Below are 15,761 nucleotides of genomic sequence, written 5' to 3' on the forward strand. Positions count from 1 at the left end.
AGACCTGGGTTCTATCCCCAGCACCAAAAGAAAAAAGAAAAAGAAAAATCTTAGTGAATGGAGAAAGGGTATAGACTAGAAAAAAAGTTTATATAACATTAGTCATATCAGGGAAACATGATAAACAATTCAAAAGAAGAGAAATAGTTTAAGAAATGGGACTATATTAAGTTGATGAGTTCTATACAGTTGTTGAAGGAATAATTATAAAGTGTATGTGGAAATAGAAATGTGTTCATGATATTAAGTTAAACACACAAAGAAGGACATATAATTTTTGACATTTAAAAACATGTGCTACAGTATTTCATCACATAATCATCACTACAACATAATTGCTGCATTCTGTTTTTTCAGTCCAAAACTGGTTTATGACCTTTCATTGCTCACATGTGCTAGGCAGGCACTGTACCACTGAGTCACAACCCCAGCCCCTTTTCCCCACATTTTTATTTTTTTTAATTTTAATTTTTTTTTAAAGAGAGAGTGTGAGAGAGAATTTTTTAATATTTATTTTTTAGTTTTTGGTGGACACAACATCTTTGTTTGTATGTGGTGCTGAGGATCGAACCCGGGCCGAACGCATGCCAGGTGAGCGTGCTACCACTTAAGCTACATCCCCAGCCCTCCCCACATTTTTAAACTGGTGCATTATATTTGTACATAGCGATGGGATTTGTAGTTACATATTTGAACATAAATGGCCAATATCACTCCCCAGCACTTCCCTCCCTCCCAATCTCCCACCCCTAGATCCCTTTCCTTTACTGATCTCCTTTGATTTTTATGAGATCTGCCCCCATCTTTCTTTCCTCTTTCCTTTCTAGCTTCTGCATATGAGAGAAAACATATGACCTTGACCTTCTAGTTTGACTTATTTTGCTTAGTATAATTGTTATGCTTTAGATGTGGTGTCCTCCAAAAGCTCGAGTGTGAGACAATGCAAGAAGATCTGGAGGAGAAATGGCTGGGTTATAGCCTTAAGCTAATTAGTGAATTGATCCCTGATGGGATTAACTGAGTGGTGACTGGAGGCAGGTGGGGTGTGGCTGGAGGAAGTGGTTAATTGGGGGCGTGGCTTTGAGGTATATATTTTGTATCTGGAGAGTGGAGTCTCTTTCTAGGCTTTCTGATTATCACGTGAGCTGCTTCCCTCTGCTACACTCTTCCGCCATGATGTTCTGCCTCACCTAGAGCCCTGAGGAATGCGCTGGCCTTCTATTGACTAAGACCTCTGAAATTGTGAGTCCTCAAATAATCTTTTCCTCCTCTACAGTTGTTCTGGTTGGGCCCTTTAGTCACAGAAGAAAAAAAAAAACTAAAACAATAATCTTCTCTAGTTTTATTCATTTTCCTGCAAATAATATAATTTCCTTTTTCTTTATGGCTGAAGAAAACTCAACTTGTACATATACCACATTTTCCTTATCCATTTATGTGTTAATGGACATATAGGCTGGTTCCATAGTTTGGCTCTTGTGAATTGTGCTGTAGTAAAAGACTTTAATTCTTCAGGATAAATACTGAACAGTGATATAGCTGGGTCCTATGGTGATTCCATGCCTACTCTTTGGGGAACCTCCATACTGATTTCTATAGTGGTTGTATTAATTTACAATCACACCAACACTGTATAAATGTTCCTTTTCCTCTACGTCCTATCCAGCATTTATTATTATTTGTATTCTTGGTGACTGCCCTTCTTATTGGTGTGAGATGAAATCTGTGTAGTTTTAATTTGCATTTCCCTAATTGCTGATGATGTTGAACATTTTTTACATATATTTATTGGCCATTTGTAGTCCTTCTTTTGAGAAGTATCTTTTAATTCATTTGCCCATTTATTGAGTTATTTGATTTTTTTTAGTGTAAAGTTTTGTGAGTTCTTTATATATTGTAGATATATCTTCTGTTAGAAGAGTAACTAGCAAAGATTTTCTCCCATTCTATAGGCTCTCTCTGCACATTTCTAATTGTTTCTTTGCTGTGCAGAAGCTTTTTAATTGATGCCATTCCATCTATTAACTCTTGGCATTATTTCCTGAGTTTTGGGGTTCCTATTGAGTAAGCAGTTGCCTGTGCCCATATGCTGGAATATTGACCCTACATTTTCTTCTAGGAGTTGCATAGTTTCTGGTCTAAATTCCTAGGGTTTTGATCCATTTTGAGTTGATTTTTGTGTAGAATGAGAGATGGGTTCTAGTTTCATCCTTTTACATATGAATAACTAGTTTTCCTAGCACCATTTTCTCTAATGTATGTTTTTTGGCACTTTTGTCAAGGGTCATATGACTGTAAACATGTGGGTTTGTCTCTGTGTCTTCTATGCTGTACCATTGGTTCATGTGTCTGTTTTATGCCAGTACTGTGAAGTTTTGGTTGCTGTAGCTCTGTAGTATAATTTGAGGTCAGATACTGTGATGCCTCCGGCATACCTTTTTTTGGCTTAGAATTTGAATGGTCTAATTCTGTTTCTCAGGCCACTTAAAAAGTAAACAGAGCAGTGATGTATTCATCATGGCACATGCGCATTTGTCTTCTCCAACACTGATAGGGCGAACCTGGAATGCTCAGCACATGCGCATTGTCAGTACATTTGAAAAAGCCCACCAGCCCGTTTAGGAGTTGAGTGGCCCTGAGGATGTCTGTCGATCCTGGTGCGGCAGAATCTTCAGACACAGAAGATTAAATTTTTATATTCATACTTTGCAACTCTGTAGTAGTTTTCTCAAGATTAATATTTTGATTATACTGAACAAACCAATAACAACCAATGTGGTCATTTTTTTCACACTGGGAAAATGTTCTCTAAACTGCCACAAAGAAATAATGTGTGTTCATTTGGACTATTCAATTTTAACATATATTCACAAGTATTCCATGCATCCTAATCTTACATCAGAGACAGTTTAATAATAAATTACCTTTTTAAAAAATACATGAATATTTTTAGTTGTAGATAGACACAGTACCTTCATTTATTTATTATGTGGTGCTGAGGATCGAACTCAGTGCCACACATGTGCAAGGCACATGGTCTACCACTGGGCCACAACACCAACCCCAATAAATGATCTTTAATACTGGCACTTTTTTTTTTTTAAGTTTCAGATAATGGCCACACCTCATGTATTTGCAAAAAAAAAAAAAATTTGGCATAAAATTCTGTAATGATTATGTGGTGAATACAGTAAACCCACATAAAGGAAAACTGGAAGGAAATAGAAAAACTGCCAACAGTTAAGAGAGTGAGAGACATCCTCTCTTAGTCTGTTTTCTGTTGCTACAACAGAATACCTGATGCCGGTTAATTATAGAAAAATAGTTTATTTAGCTTACAGTTCTGGTTGAAGGCTGGAAAGTCCAAGGACATAGTGCTGGTATCTTCTCAGCTTTTGGTGAGGATCTCATTGTTCCATGCATGGTGGCAAAACAGATGGACAAGCAGGTCTGGCACAGAGAGAAAAAAGGGTTGAATTTCTGCAATAGCTCACCTATTTGACCAGAGAGACATTAACTGGTTCTTGAGGTTTCTGCCTCCATGATCCAAACATCTCCCACGAGGCTCCACCTCCCAATACTGCCACAGAGGAATCAGGCCTCCAGTGAGTTGTGGTGGGGACAAGCTATATTGAAACAATAGCACATCTTATGTTTGAAAATTCTCTGTAAGGTCATTCATCATGGTACAATTACAGTGAAGAGCATTTTTTTTTTTTAAGTGGGAAGAGGTTTATGTAGGGAGACAAATCAATGTGCTACCGGGACAGTCACGGAAAATGCTTGGCCAATGCTGGGTATGTTCTTAGCCAGGCAGCTGAACAGTGGCTAGCGCGAGGCCTGGAGGCAGAGAGCTGGGCTGGAAGCCAGGCTCCACTTCATACCAGAAGTATGAGTCCAGACAAGTGACTTAACTTCCTCCAGTTTAGTGTACACAGCTGTAGAAAGGGATGAAGAATGCCTACTTGGGCAGCTGTTGGAAGTGGGAACCAGGCATGCCCAGAGGCAGGGATGTCCTGGATGATCAATGAATACCAATGATTATAAAAAGTGGTGCTTCTCTTTTTCTCTCTTCATCTTTTCATAATTATCCATGCTACAATGGAGAGAAGGAAATCCAGCTTTAAAAAAAAAAACAAAAACATTTGCACAACGGCTTCAGATCAATGGACATGAGAGCAACTGTAGACCACACAATTCTGTCTGCCAGGAAAGAAAAGAGTAGACAGAAGCTCTTCTCAGCTGGGTGGTTGCATGAGCAGCTCTCTATTGCCTCTCTGTTAAGTAATTTATCTGGGTGTCTTGATTGATAATGACATAGCATAAAAAGTATCACAGAGCTGCAAATAAAATCAGCTATGAAAAGGTAATAGCTAGTAATTTTTTCTCTCTTTTTGAAATAGGAAATTTTACATAATACCTATCCCTGTGTTATTTTTAATAATCTATTATGTGGTCTAATTTTTAAAGCAAAAGCTGAAGTTTAGCTCTTGTCAATCAGTGGTTTGAAGTCAGCCCCAAGAGAGCAAACCACACTGAATTTTGCTATCTGTGACATCCATGACATTTGTCAATTACATTTGAATTTGCAGGGATTTTTAGTGCCAGGAAAACTTGTCAACCAGAGAGAAAATGGCTCAACTTAGCGACATTGAGCTGAGACTCTGGGGCCACCTGATGCAGAGCAACCTATGACCCGAGAAAATCTCTCTGTATCTCCTCAAGGCTAAGAAGACAAGTGCAATTTCCCAACTCTGCCTACCCCTTTTATAGGGAAAAAATATTGTTTTGTTTGTACCAATCCCTTTCTGACAAATTCCTTGTTATATTAGGATGCCTTTCCTTTTTCATCTTCAAAAATCTTGTTTTATTTTTGGTACTGAGGGTTTGACCGAGGAGTGCTTTACCATTGATTTATATCCCGAGTCCTTTTTATTTGTAAATTTTGGCTAAGTTTCCCAGTCTGTCCTTGCACTTAGGATCCTCCTGCCTCGGCCTCCAAAGTTGCTGGGATTACAGGCATGTTCCATGGTGCCTGGCTCCTCTTTAAAAATCTTTTAGCAATCAAAGAGACTCAAATAATTGGAGTTATTTCCATATTCAAATGAGGCTTTGCACATCTCTTATGCAGGCAGATGCAATTTCAAAGGAAACTTCTTTGGCTGGGTTTTCAGTGTTACACAGGGATTTGGGGAGTTAATCTTTACCATGTCTGTTGTCAGAGAAAAGGAAAACAGAGCTGCTTGCTCTAACTACCCTTCCCTATGCACGTGTCCTGTAATGATAGAGACAGTGGAAACTGCAGCTGGGATCTATCCAGCTCCTCCTGGGAGGCTGGGCTCATCTCAAAACCTCCAAAACAGATGGCTGTAGCTCATAGTTTTAAAGATCCCAAGACAGACATTCTGCAGCCTCCCCTGTTGGCCAGTATCAGTGCTCAATCTTCTGTTATCTGAATAACTTTTTTTCCCCATTATGCCAACAATAGTGGACATTTTAAAAGGAACACCCACGCATAAGCTTGCCACCCCCAGTACATCCCCTGCGACTATGTTGCTACAGTTCAAGTTTATTGCAGAGAGAGCAAGTATGTAGAAGACTCAGGGTATTTTGATGTTGGAATGCCGCAGTCTGGCTGGGCACAAAATCACGAGCCACTCACAGCTTTGTAGATTCAAACAGCAAGTCTTTATTCCTGACCTCTCACCGGCACTCTACACTCACGTTCTGGGGAAAATCCACACTCTCCACCAGGCTCTGAATCCCAAATACTCTCTGAATCCCACGAGAACTCAACAGGAACTCAAGGAGTGGGTGGGCGCCTGAGGCAGCAGGATACGCCCTATTCCCAGCAGGAATCACCTTAAACCTGGAACCGCCCTAAACCCTGATCCGCCCTAAACCCTGATCCGCCCTAAACCCTGATCCGCCCTGGTCCTTCAGCAGGGTCACCTTACTCAAACATTCATGCAATGTCACTGCAAATGACCTGGGTCCAAGGCAAGCCCATTTCCACAATGGAGAGTCCTCCTTCTAAGCAACATGGGGTAGGCTGACAAGGAAATTGCCATGCGTCATTCTTACTTAGCTATGGCTCTCAGCATTGGAAATTCTGGGTTCAATCCCCAGCACAACCACCCCCCTGCACCAAAAGTATTTTGGAGAGACTGAATGCCGATGAGTCCTGTTTCTCTTACTGGAAGGGTTTGCTTCCCCCAAAGTCATCCTGCCTTTAGAAACTTCCAGTAAAGAAGCAGGCCCTGTCCTGCTGTTCATGTGTGTCCCCAGCCTCCAAAGGACAAACACCCACACACTGTTCTACCACCCTTGACTACTCCAGGGTGGGCCTGAAGCTCTGCGGCTTGTTAGGCACCTACTAGGGAACGAGGTGTCACGGTCCCTTTCTAGCAGGTCCCTGTAATGTCAGTGAGTGGCCCTCTTGGATTAAGATGTGAACTACAGCCCAGAGGCCAATCTGGTTGACTCCCTGTTTTTGTGTGTAGCCCATAAGCTAAAAGCAGTTCTTAACCTTTTTTAAGTGGTTGAAAAAAAAATCGAAAGAAAAAATGCTATTTTGTGACATGTGAAAAATCATCTGAAATTCAAGCTTAAGTGCCCATAAATAAAGTCTTACTGGAACACAGTCTTGCTCGCTTATTTATGTCCCATTCCTTACTGTCTACAGCTGCCTTCACACCACAACGACAGTATTAGGTAGTTGTGGTGGACACTGTATGGCTGGCAAATCCTAAAAAGTGTTGGCCTCTGGCCTCTCCAGAATGAGGCTGCTACCCACTGCCTCAGAGCCTCCCTGTCACTGTGGAATTTATCTCTTCTCTTCCCCTCAGTGAGGGAGGCAGTCTTCACTGCCAAGGCACAAGGCCCCAAAGGCCATCTCTCCTTCCCCAGTCTGCTCCTTGGGTTGGTGGTGGCAGGGCTAGTTTGACTAAGGTCACAGTTGGGGACAAGGAGGGAGTTGTCTATTCTGGTTCTAGTTGTTTTCAGCAACCTTTAGAATGGGAGACGATTAGGACTTACATTTTCAGGCTGTGTGGTGTGATTCTAACTTCTGGAGGACTGAAGCAACAGGACATGGATGAAGGAATCGAGGACAGTGCCTCCCTTTTGGCCATATTTGGAGCCGTGAATAGGGATGAGAAAGACCAGGAAAGCAGCAGGTTTGAGCAGGGAGAAGGAAGAATAGAGATTCTGCTTTGGATGGACTGAGTTTGTGTTTTATTGAGTGGACAAAGAGAAAACTGGGCGCACGAATCTGGGATGGAAGTCTGAATTTGTGAGTTATTGGCAGATGGATGGAAAGTCTTGGTAGTGAATTAAATTGGCCAGAGAGTAAGTACAGATGGGCACAAGAAGCAGCGGAAGGCCCAGAACAAGGCCTTCAACATTAAGAGGTTGGGTCAAGGGAGAAGAACCTGGGAAGGCAGGATTCTGAATGTCTCATTCATTGCTACCCCACTAGCCTGCATACAGAGCCTGGCATATACGACATGCTCAGCAAATTCTTTGTTAACTGTAAAGTGACCTTGAATTCCAATGAACCCGCTCCCACTCTGAACATACTCCAGAACATTGTGGTATCACGCCGACCTACCCTTTCTCCATCTTCTAGGCCTGTATCCCCGCCCCTTTTCTTTGGCATCCTTGTCTTTTTCTTTAATATATTTTAAAATATTTTTATTAGTACAGAATAGCTATACATAAATAGTGGGGTTCAATGTGACATAATCACACATACATGGAATATAATTTGCTCCATTTCAGCATCCAGGATCGCCAACATGCGTTAAACCCATCAGGGCACCCGGCACCCTGTCTTGAGCCTTGCCTGGGCAGCAACTATGGGTGACCCTGGTTGCTGGTCCAGTGAATGAGCCAATACCGACCCTTCTTTTTAATGCTATTTTGATGTCTATGTCTACCTTCATAGACTAATACCTTACAACTGGGAGTCATCCGTGATCTTAATCAGGAAGTTCTCAGTTACACCACTGGGGCAAAGCTAGAGATGTTCCTCCTGGGTCTGCTCTGACATGAGTGACATCAGGCAGGATGCTTCCAGGTTGAGGCTGAATCATTGATTGGCCACCTATCGGGGATATTATTTGGCTCTTAGTACTTGCACTAAAGAGAGAAAATAGTCTCACTTATTTCCTTGTATCTAGTTGATGAAAAAAAAAATCACTTGAGATGGAGTCTCAGGGGATGCTCCCACCTAGAGAGATCGCTTCTCTTGCTCATTCCTCATCTATATAATTGTGTTCAATTCCTACTATGCAAAAATAAATAATTAAATTTTAAAAAAATTAATTAAATTGGTCTGCCAAGATTTGATCTGCACATACCATTTGGGCAAATACAAATTGCTTGCTTGTTGCTAGACTCACTTTTTTTTTTTTTTGGTACCAGGGTTTGCTTAACCACTGAGCAACATCCCCAGTCCCTTTTTCATATTTTATTTAGAGACAGGGTCTCACTGAGTTACCTAAGTGCCTTGCTAAGATGCTGTGGCTGGCTTTGAACTCACAATCCTCCTGCCTCAGGCTCCTGAGCCTCTGGGATTACAGGCAGGCCCAGTGGCTCCCGGCTGTGTAGACTCACTCCTGACACTGGAGACAGTGCACTTGAGTTATGATCTGCTTGGGAGTTAAGAGGAGCAGGACAAGGGAAATCAGAGAAACCTAAGTAGGATCAAGGTTCTACTTAGCCCCAGGCATTTGCTGACACTTGGTGTAGCTTTTCTCATTTAAGGTTCATTATAGCCCAGAGATGTTGGTACGATTATTTGTTTTCCAGTTATGGAAACTGAGGCTCAGACAGTAGAGTCTCTTGTGCCAGGTCTCACAGCTGATAAATAGCACTAATCAACTAAAGAAATAGTTCTTAAAGGTGAGGTTCACTAGGAACAAGTGTAATGTTTTAAAAAACAATCTAGATAAAAAGAAGGGTCTATCTTGTCTGATTCACTGGATAAGCATCACCCAGAGTTGCTGCCAGATAGGCAAGGCTCAAGATGGGGTGCTGGGTAGGCTGATGGGTTTAACATACCTGAGAGAAGAAAGCAGAAGAAACGGGAGGGAGAGGCAGGATGGGAAAGAGAGAGGGTGGGCAGTCCTTCACACTGACTGCAGCCCGTGTAAATATGTGGTTTCCTGAAAAGTACTCGATTATGGGAAAGATGAACTTTTGACTTCTGAGGCTTCAAATATTAGTAGGGAACAAATGACTTCAAAATGCATAACTCTATCCTCTAAAACCCGTCCCCATCTCCAACTGCCTCCTGGCCATTTCCACTTGGACATCCATCTGAGAATTCAAGTTCAACCTATAAACTCTAGTAATTGTCTTCCCTCCAACCCCAGGGCTCCTCCCGCTCACCATCCTAGCTTTTTCAGAGATACCTCATTCTTTCAAACTTCTCAACCCTGAATTATCTTTTTAAACTCCTCACTGGGAATTCTGTCTCCAAAATATCTCTTGCCTCCATCTCCTGATTTCCATCTCCCCCATCACTTGTGGTTTTGATTACTGTAACAGCAAAATGAAGCTTTGCCCAACGGGCACAGCTGAAACACTGCTTACTGCAGCCAGTTCCTCCAAACTGTGGTCTTCAACTGTGCATATTAGAATCACCCCTGGGGAATTTATAAAGCACTAAGAATTACCTAGCATCTTGGGTCTTCCCTTTTTTGGTATTTTACAGGCACCACATCAGGTGTGTTTATATTTCTGAGACCAACGATGTTATAAGGTTCTGGGGATTAGACATAGTCACCAGGCATTAAGGAGGTGCGACCCTCACATACCCTGTATCTCTTTGGAGTGGATGTAGGCAAGTCGGCTAGGTTTTCAATAAAAATAGCAAAGTAGGTGAAATTTAGCATCATTGCACATTCCACTTTCTGAGATCTCCCCTATAAGTATCTGTTCTGTTTTCCAATGACTTACTCAGTTCAATGGTGCCTCTGTGAAGCCTTTGACCTTTCCTATGCAAGGCCATGTTTCAGGGCTGCCAACTTCACTGTTCATGTATTTTCTGACCAGCTTTCTCAGACTTCTTTTCCAGAAGATAGTCAGAGATCAGGCAAACCTGGGTCAACTATCCCAGAATGTAATGATAGTGTTCCCTAATTTATGTTTCATATAACTCTAGAACCAGAAGGTGCTCTACCAAAAAGGAGAATTCTATGACCATGTGATTTTAGCTAATCCCTTGGAGATGTGCTTTAGATGTTAAAAGTTCTGAGAAGGTCTGCATTAAAAACTTTTGTTTAATTATATGTATGCCATTATTTCCCAAACTTATCTGACCATAGACTCCTTTTGTTTTTAAGCACCATATTCCAATAAAACCATCTGTGCCCATCAGATGCGTCATGACTTTAGAGAGGGTTAGGCCTAAGAAAAATGACCCATGATGATTATAAGAATCACCAATTGTTGACAAACATTCTGATTTCAGAGACGTGAAAATGCAAAAGGTTGTACATCTTAGACTTAATTAAAGTTCGTGATGCAGAACTTCCCTTGGGATTGGGGTTTTGTGAATTCCTGGGGGGAACTGCTGGGCGAGATGGCTCTATTTTAAGAGGGATGTTCTGGGTGTGGTTGGACGTGGGTGACACGGTGAGCATGGGCACCATGGTAGAAAGGCAGGTAAGGGGACATGCCAGGAGAGGAGGGGTTTCCAGCGGCTGCACTGCCATTCCCAGGAGGACTGGTCTGGCAAGGAGGGGACAATGTCTTCATTTCCTGCAGCGCACGCTCTGGCTAGCAGAAGAGCGCGAAGACCCTCACCCTGGAGAGACGACAATGGAGAAGGGAAGACCGCCCACCCTGCCTGGCTGCCAAACGCAGGGACAGGGTCTTCTGGCTTGCCCAGGAGAGGTCTCAGGGAGTCCAGAGAGGTTCGTGCACTTTGTAGTTGTGTGTCAGGGGAGGGGTGGGGAAGAGGCAGTGGACAGGAAGAGGCATTGAACACCAGCTAGTTTCTCAACTTGCCTAAACTTGAGCATCTTAATACATAAGTAGAATTGCAGTGATAATTTAGGTTGAGCATCTCTAACATGAAAATACAAAATGCCCCCAAATCTGAAACTTTTTGAGTGCTGACATGATGCCACTGGTGGAAAGTTCCATACCAGGAGATTTTGTTTCATGCACAAAATTATCGAAATGTTGTATAATATTACCTTCAGGCTATGTGTATAAGTATATGCTAGACATAAATGATGTCTAGCCTTTGGTCCCATCCCAGAGAGATCTCATTATGTATATTCAAATATTCTAAAAATATTCAAAATTAAAAATATTTCTGATCCCAAGTATTTTGGATAAGAGAAACTCAATCTTCAATTATCAGATAATAAGTATACAATAGAAAGCTGATTCTGGTGCTTTAATCAAGCAAAGCTTTCTTTTTCTCCCACTTCCAGGCAATCCAGAGGTAGCATTCTGAAGAGTTGGGGACATTTATGTCCAAGATTGCTTCTTTCCATCTGCCTTGTGATCCTCTTTGGGAGTCTTTTCCTTCACGTCAGTCTCCTCATGGTCATAAGATGGCTGCTTTATTTCCTAACTAACTCTGTATTCCAGGCAGGGTGATAAAAGAAAGGGAAGAGAGAGAAGTCCCTATATTAGGAAAGTGAAACCTCTCCCAGAACCTCTTAGCTGACTGGTAAGCATCAGGTCACACAACCTTTCCTACCCCAAGGGACATGTCTAAGCAGGGAAGTGTTAGTGTGAACTTTGCCACCATGAACAGAATTGGGATTCTGTTAGAAAATAAAGAAGGTGGAGGAGGAGACTGGGTAAGTATTCACCAATGTTGACCACAACTGCTGTCCTCTCTGGGTTGTGGGAGGTATGAATGTGATAACACATATGAAGGAGCCCAGTTCTGTGCCTGACAGAATACACATGCACCAAATTTTTTTTTTCCAAAATCAGCACAAAGTTAATGAAATTGAGAATTAAAAAAAATACAAAGGATCAATGCCACACAACATTGGTTCTTTGAAAGAAAACAATATTAATGAACCCTCTAGTCATGCTAACAACAAAAAAAGAGAAGCGCAAATCAATTTTTTTTATAATTGTGTGATTATATTTTCATTTATGTCTCTGCTAATCTGTCTTTTCTTCTTTCTCATGGTCTGTTTTTTGAACATTATAACTTTTTTCCTTTCTTCTTTATCTCTCTTTTTACTTCTTGCCCTATGTCTCAACTGAAAATGAACTAGAATACTGCTTGTGTGTTATTTTTATTTTATAAAAGTATGTTTATTATTTCATTATAAAGTGATTATAAACTCAATTTTCCCATTAAAGCAGAGCAAATGAAAATGAAACCAAAGCCATGTAAAGTGGTACATGCCTATAACCACAGCAGCTTGGGAGGCTAAGGCAGGAGGATTGCAAGTTCAAAGCCAGCCTCAGCAATTGAGGCCTATAGACAACTATAAAAGCTTATGAAGTTTTCAAGGTATAGTTCTTCTTAGAGAAAATAACTTCTTGGTAAAATTGGCCAGTTCCTCAGGGGAAGGTCACCTCCTAAACAGGACATGTAAAATGTATCTTGATCTCCGTAATGATAGTTTTTTTTTTTTTTTAACTTTTCTCTGCTTAACTAAAATAAGAATTAAGGCCATTTATTTTTTTCATTAAAATTATTAATAAAAAATTAATTGAAAGTCACAAAAATTAAGTATGGTTTAACTTTTTTTTTAGCTTTTCCAGTTCTTTTATTTATTTATTTGTTACTGGATATTGAGCCCAAGGGTGCTTAACCCCCGAGCCACATCACAGCCTTTTAAAAATTTTTTATGTTTTTTTTTTTTCTGAATCCTCCTCCTCCTTTTTTTTTACATTTTTTATGTTGAGACCAGATACTGTTTTTCTGCACCTGCGGCAGCTGATGGTTTGATGGCTTCCCCTTCCTTCAAGGTTGGAAAATGTGTTGTAACTTGTGGTTATTCCACAAGGTGGCATGTGACCAAGAGGGAGCCAGAATCATGACTATGAAACCTTTGGTCCAACGTGCACCGTGGAGGAGAACAGACAGGACATTTTGTAATAGGAAGCCAAGGATAGAAGCCAACTAGTGACTAGGACAACAGAGCAGTAATCAATAGGACATTCTGCTCCTGCTGCAGCAAGTCAGTGTTTGGGTCAAAGTCCTTCTCTGACTACCCAAGTGGATTGTTCTCTGGTCCTCTGTATTCCTAGAGAAGTGAGTTATTTATACCACTTATGGCACCTCTTTAATTGTTATTCTCAGGTGTTTAATCTGTGTCATCAACCATGCTATAAAGTCCATCAGGACCAGGCTCCCTGTTCACTTCCTTGTGGTCCCCACTCCAAATCCTACCAATAGCTCAGTGCCTTTGAGAGTCAGCCAGGTAACCATGTGAGGTAGGTCTGGAGCTAATGGAAGGCAGCACCTGGAAATGTGCACCAGCCCTGCCTAAAGGCACTCTAGCAAACAAAGGAAAACATTGAGAAATAAGGATTTCAGAAATGATAAGCAATGGCTACTTACCTGACCAAGGAAGGACAATAATGCATCTTCTGCCTTCTGTAAGAAGCACACACCTATGAAGAATTAGTCAAAAAATCAAACCCCAATCCCAACAAGCTTCTAGATATAACTAGAAGATTTACAGGACATCAGTGAGACAGGGGAACCCGGCCATAAGTTGCAAAGAAAACAAGAAATGTAGAAGCCAAGCCTATAGATTAAAAAAAGACTTAAGAGATGTATCAACCAGGTCTGATGGATACCTTCTTTGGTTCTGAAAGGATAAAAGAAACTGAAGTTAAAGACCAGGCATTGTAAAGTTTCTAAGCTGCAAAGCCTGAGTTAAAATGTAAAAGACCAGGTATTGTTAAGTTCCTATGCTACACTCAAAACCTGAAATTCCTGTAGCTGTTTGGACAATTCACGGGACTGCCCAGTAGATATTCCCCCTGACCATTTAGTTGTTAAATAACCTGGGCCCTGTGCAGTTTGGCACGTAGGCATTCAGGGCCCAAACCAATCAGTTTGAATGTACCCCCCTTCTTAGGACTAACCTATCACCCCCGCCCGACCTGTTCCCGCCAATGAATGTACTAATCATGTTCGAGAGTTGTTGTTCGATTTTCTCGCGCCTCATGATGATTTGCTCTGATGTATGCAAAGCCCCCGCCCTCCCCAAAAAGTGTACTTAAGCACTGCCTAACCCCTGCTCGGGGCTCTTGGCCGCTCTTCCTTGTTGAGTGAGCATGGAGCCCCAGCATGCTGGATCCTCAATAAACCCCCTTTTGCGGTTGCATGAGTCGGTCTCTTGGTGGTCTCTTCCTCCGACGTTCGCTGGACACTTACAGTTCTGAACAAACTCTAAAAATAATACTTGAGACAATTAGAGAAATTTAAACACTGATCTGCTTAGGGAATTTTTTTTTAGGTATGATAATAATATTTTTGAAAGAGTCCCTAACATTGAGAGATGCATATTGAAATACATTAGAGATAAGATCATATTAGGGACTTAAAAATTATGCAGTATGTGTGGACAGGAATGGGTGGTTAATTCATCACAATGAGCTAAGACGCCAATGATGGCTGTGGTAGCTGGATGACAGATGCGCAGAACATCATAGTGGTTTTTTTTTGGTGTGTGTGGGGGTACCAGGGATTGAACTCAGGGGCACTCAACCACTGAGCCACATCCCCAGACTTTTTTGAATTTTATTTAGAGACAGGGTCTCACTGAGTTGCTGAATGCCTCTCTGTTGCTGAGGCTGGCTTTGAACTCCTGATCCTCTGGCCTCAGCCTTCCGAGCCATTGGGATTACAGGCGTGCACCACTGCACCTGGCTACAGAACATCATAGTCTTAATCTCTCCAATCTTTGGTTATGTATGAAACATTCATTTAAAAAAAAAAAAAAGACTAAAGTGGGAAGTATCACTGGGCCAGCCAGAGCACGCCCATGGCGGACAGAGGCTTCAGAACCTCTCATCAGCACAGGGCTCTCCCCAAGAGCATTTTGTATTCTTGATTTTTCTTAAAGAAGGCTCCCCAACTGCAGAAACTTCAGGCCTCCCAAACCTTGGATCTATTACTAATGGTAGACAACCAATTGACTCCTATTTCAGGTATTCAATAAATGTTTGTGTCAGCATGCATTTTAAAAAACACCTTTTAAATGAAGATTTTTCACATTTACACCAAAGTAGACACATTATACAAATGAGCCTCTTGTACCCTTCCCCCATTTGAAGTGTCAAAATTTTCTTGCCTCTTCCTTCTTTTCCTCTTTTTCTCCAGTCAATAGTTCTATGTTGCCCCATTTTCTTTCAAAACCATAAAATCATTATCAGACCTGACAAAATTAACAATAATTCTTTAATACTCTTTGATATCCACCTAGGTTCAAATTCTCCTAATCTTAAAATGGTTCTTTTCTTTTTGTTTTTAGTACTGGGGATTGAACCCAGGGGTGCTCAACCACTGAGCCACACACATCCCCAACCCTTTTTTTTTAATTTGTATTTTTATTTAGAGACAGGTCCGTCAGTTTGCTGAGGCTGGCTTTGAACTTGTGGTCCTCCTGCCTCAGCTTCCCAAGCTGTTGGGATTACAGGCATGCGCCACCACACTTGGCCAAATGGTTGTTTCTTAAGCAAATATCTCCAATTAATGTCCAAAAAAATGAAACAAGAGTCATTGATGAACTGTCCCCATTTTTGCATTTGAT

General features: G+C 41.4%; 1 long non-coding RNA gene across 1 annotated transcript in view; it reads right to left on the reverse strand.

Moving 5' to 3' along the window:
• Positions 1–3,344: 3,344 nt before the first annotated feature.
• The window catches only part of LOC114087447 (uncharacterized), a 37,724-nt gene continuing 25,307 nt past the window's right edge, over positions 3,345–15,761 (reverse strand). Inside the window, exons 3-4 of the long non-coding RNA XR_003581823.2 lie at positions 13,559–13,611; positions 3,345–3,450 (exon numbers count right to left, since the gene is read on the reverse strand). This is a non-coding gene — a long non-coding RNA (uncharacterized lncRNA). The remainder of the gene's footprint in view (positions 3,451–13,558; positions 13,612–15,761) is intronic.

The sequence above is a fragment of the Marmota flaviventris genome, chromosome 4, assembly GCF_047511675.1.
Source record: "Marmota flaviventris isolate mMarFla1 chromosome 4, mMarFla1.hap1, whole genome shotgun sequence".
Lineage (NCBI taxonomy): Eukaryota > Metazoa > Chordata > Mammalia > Rodentia > Sciuridae > Marmota > Marmota flaviventris.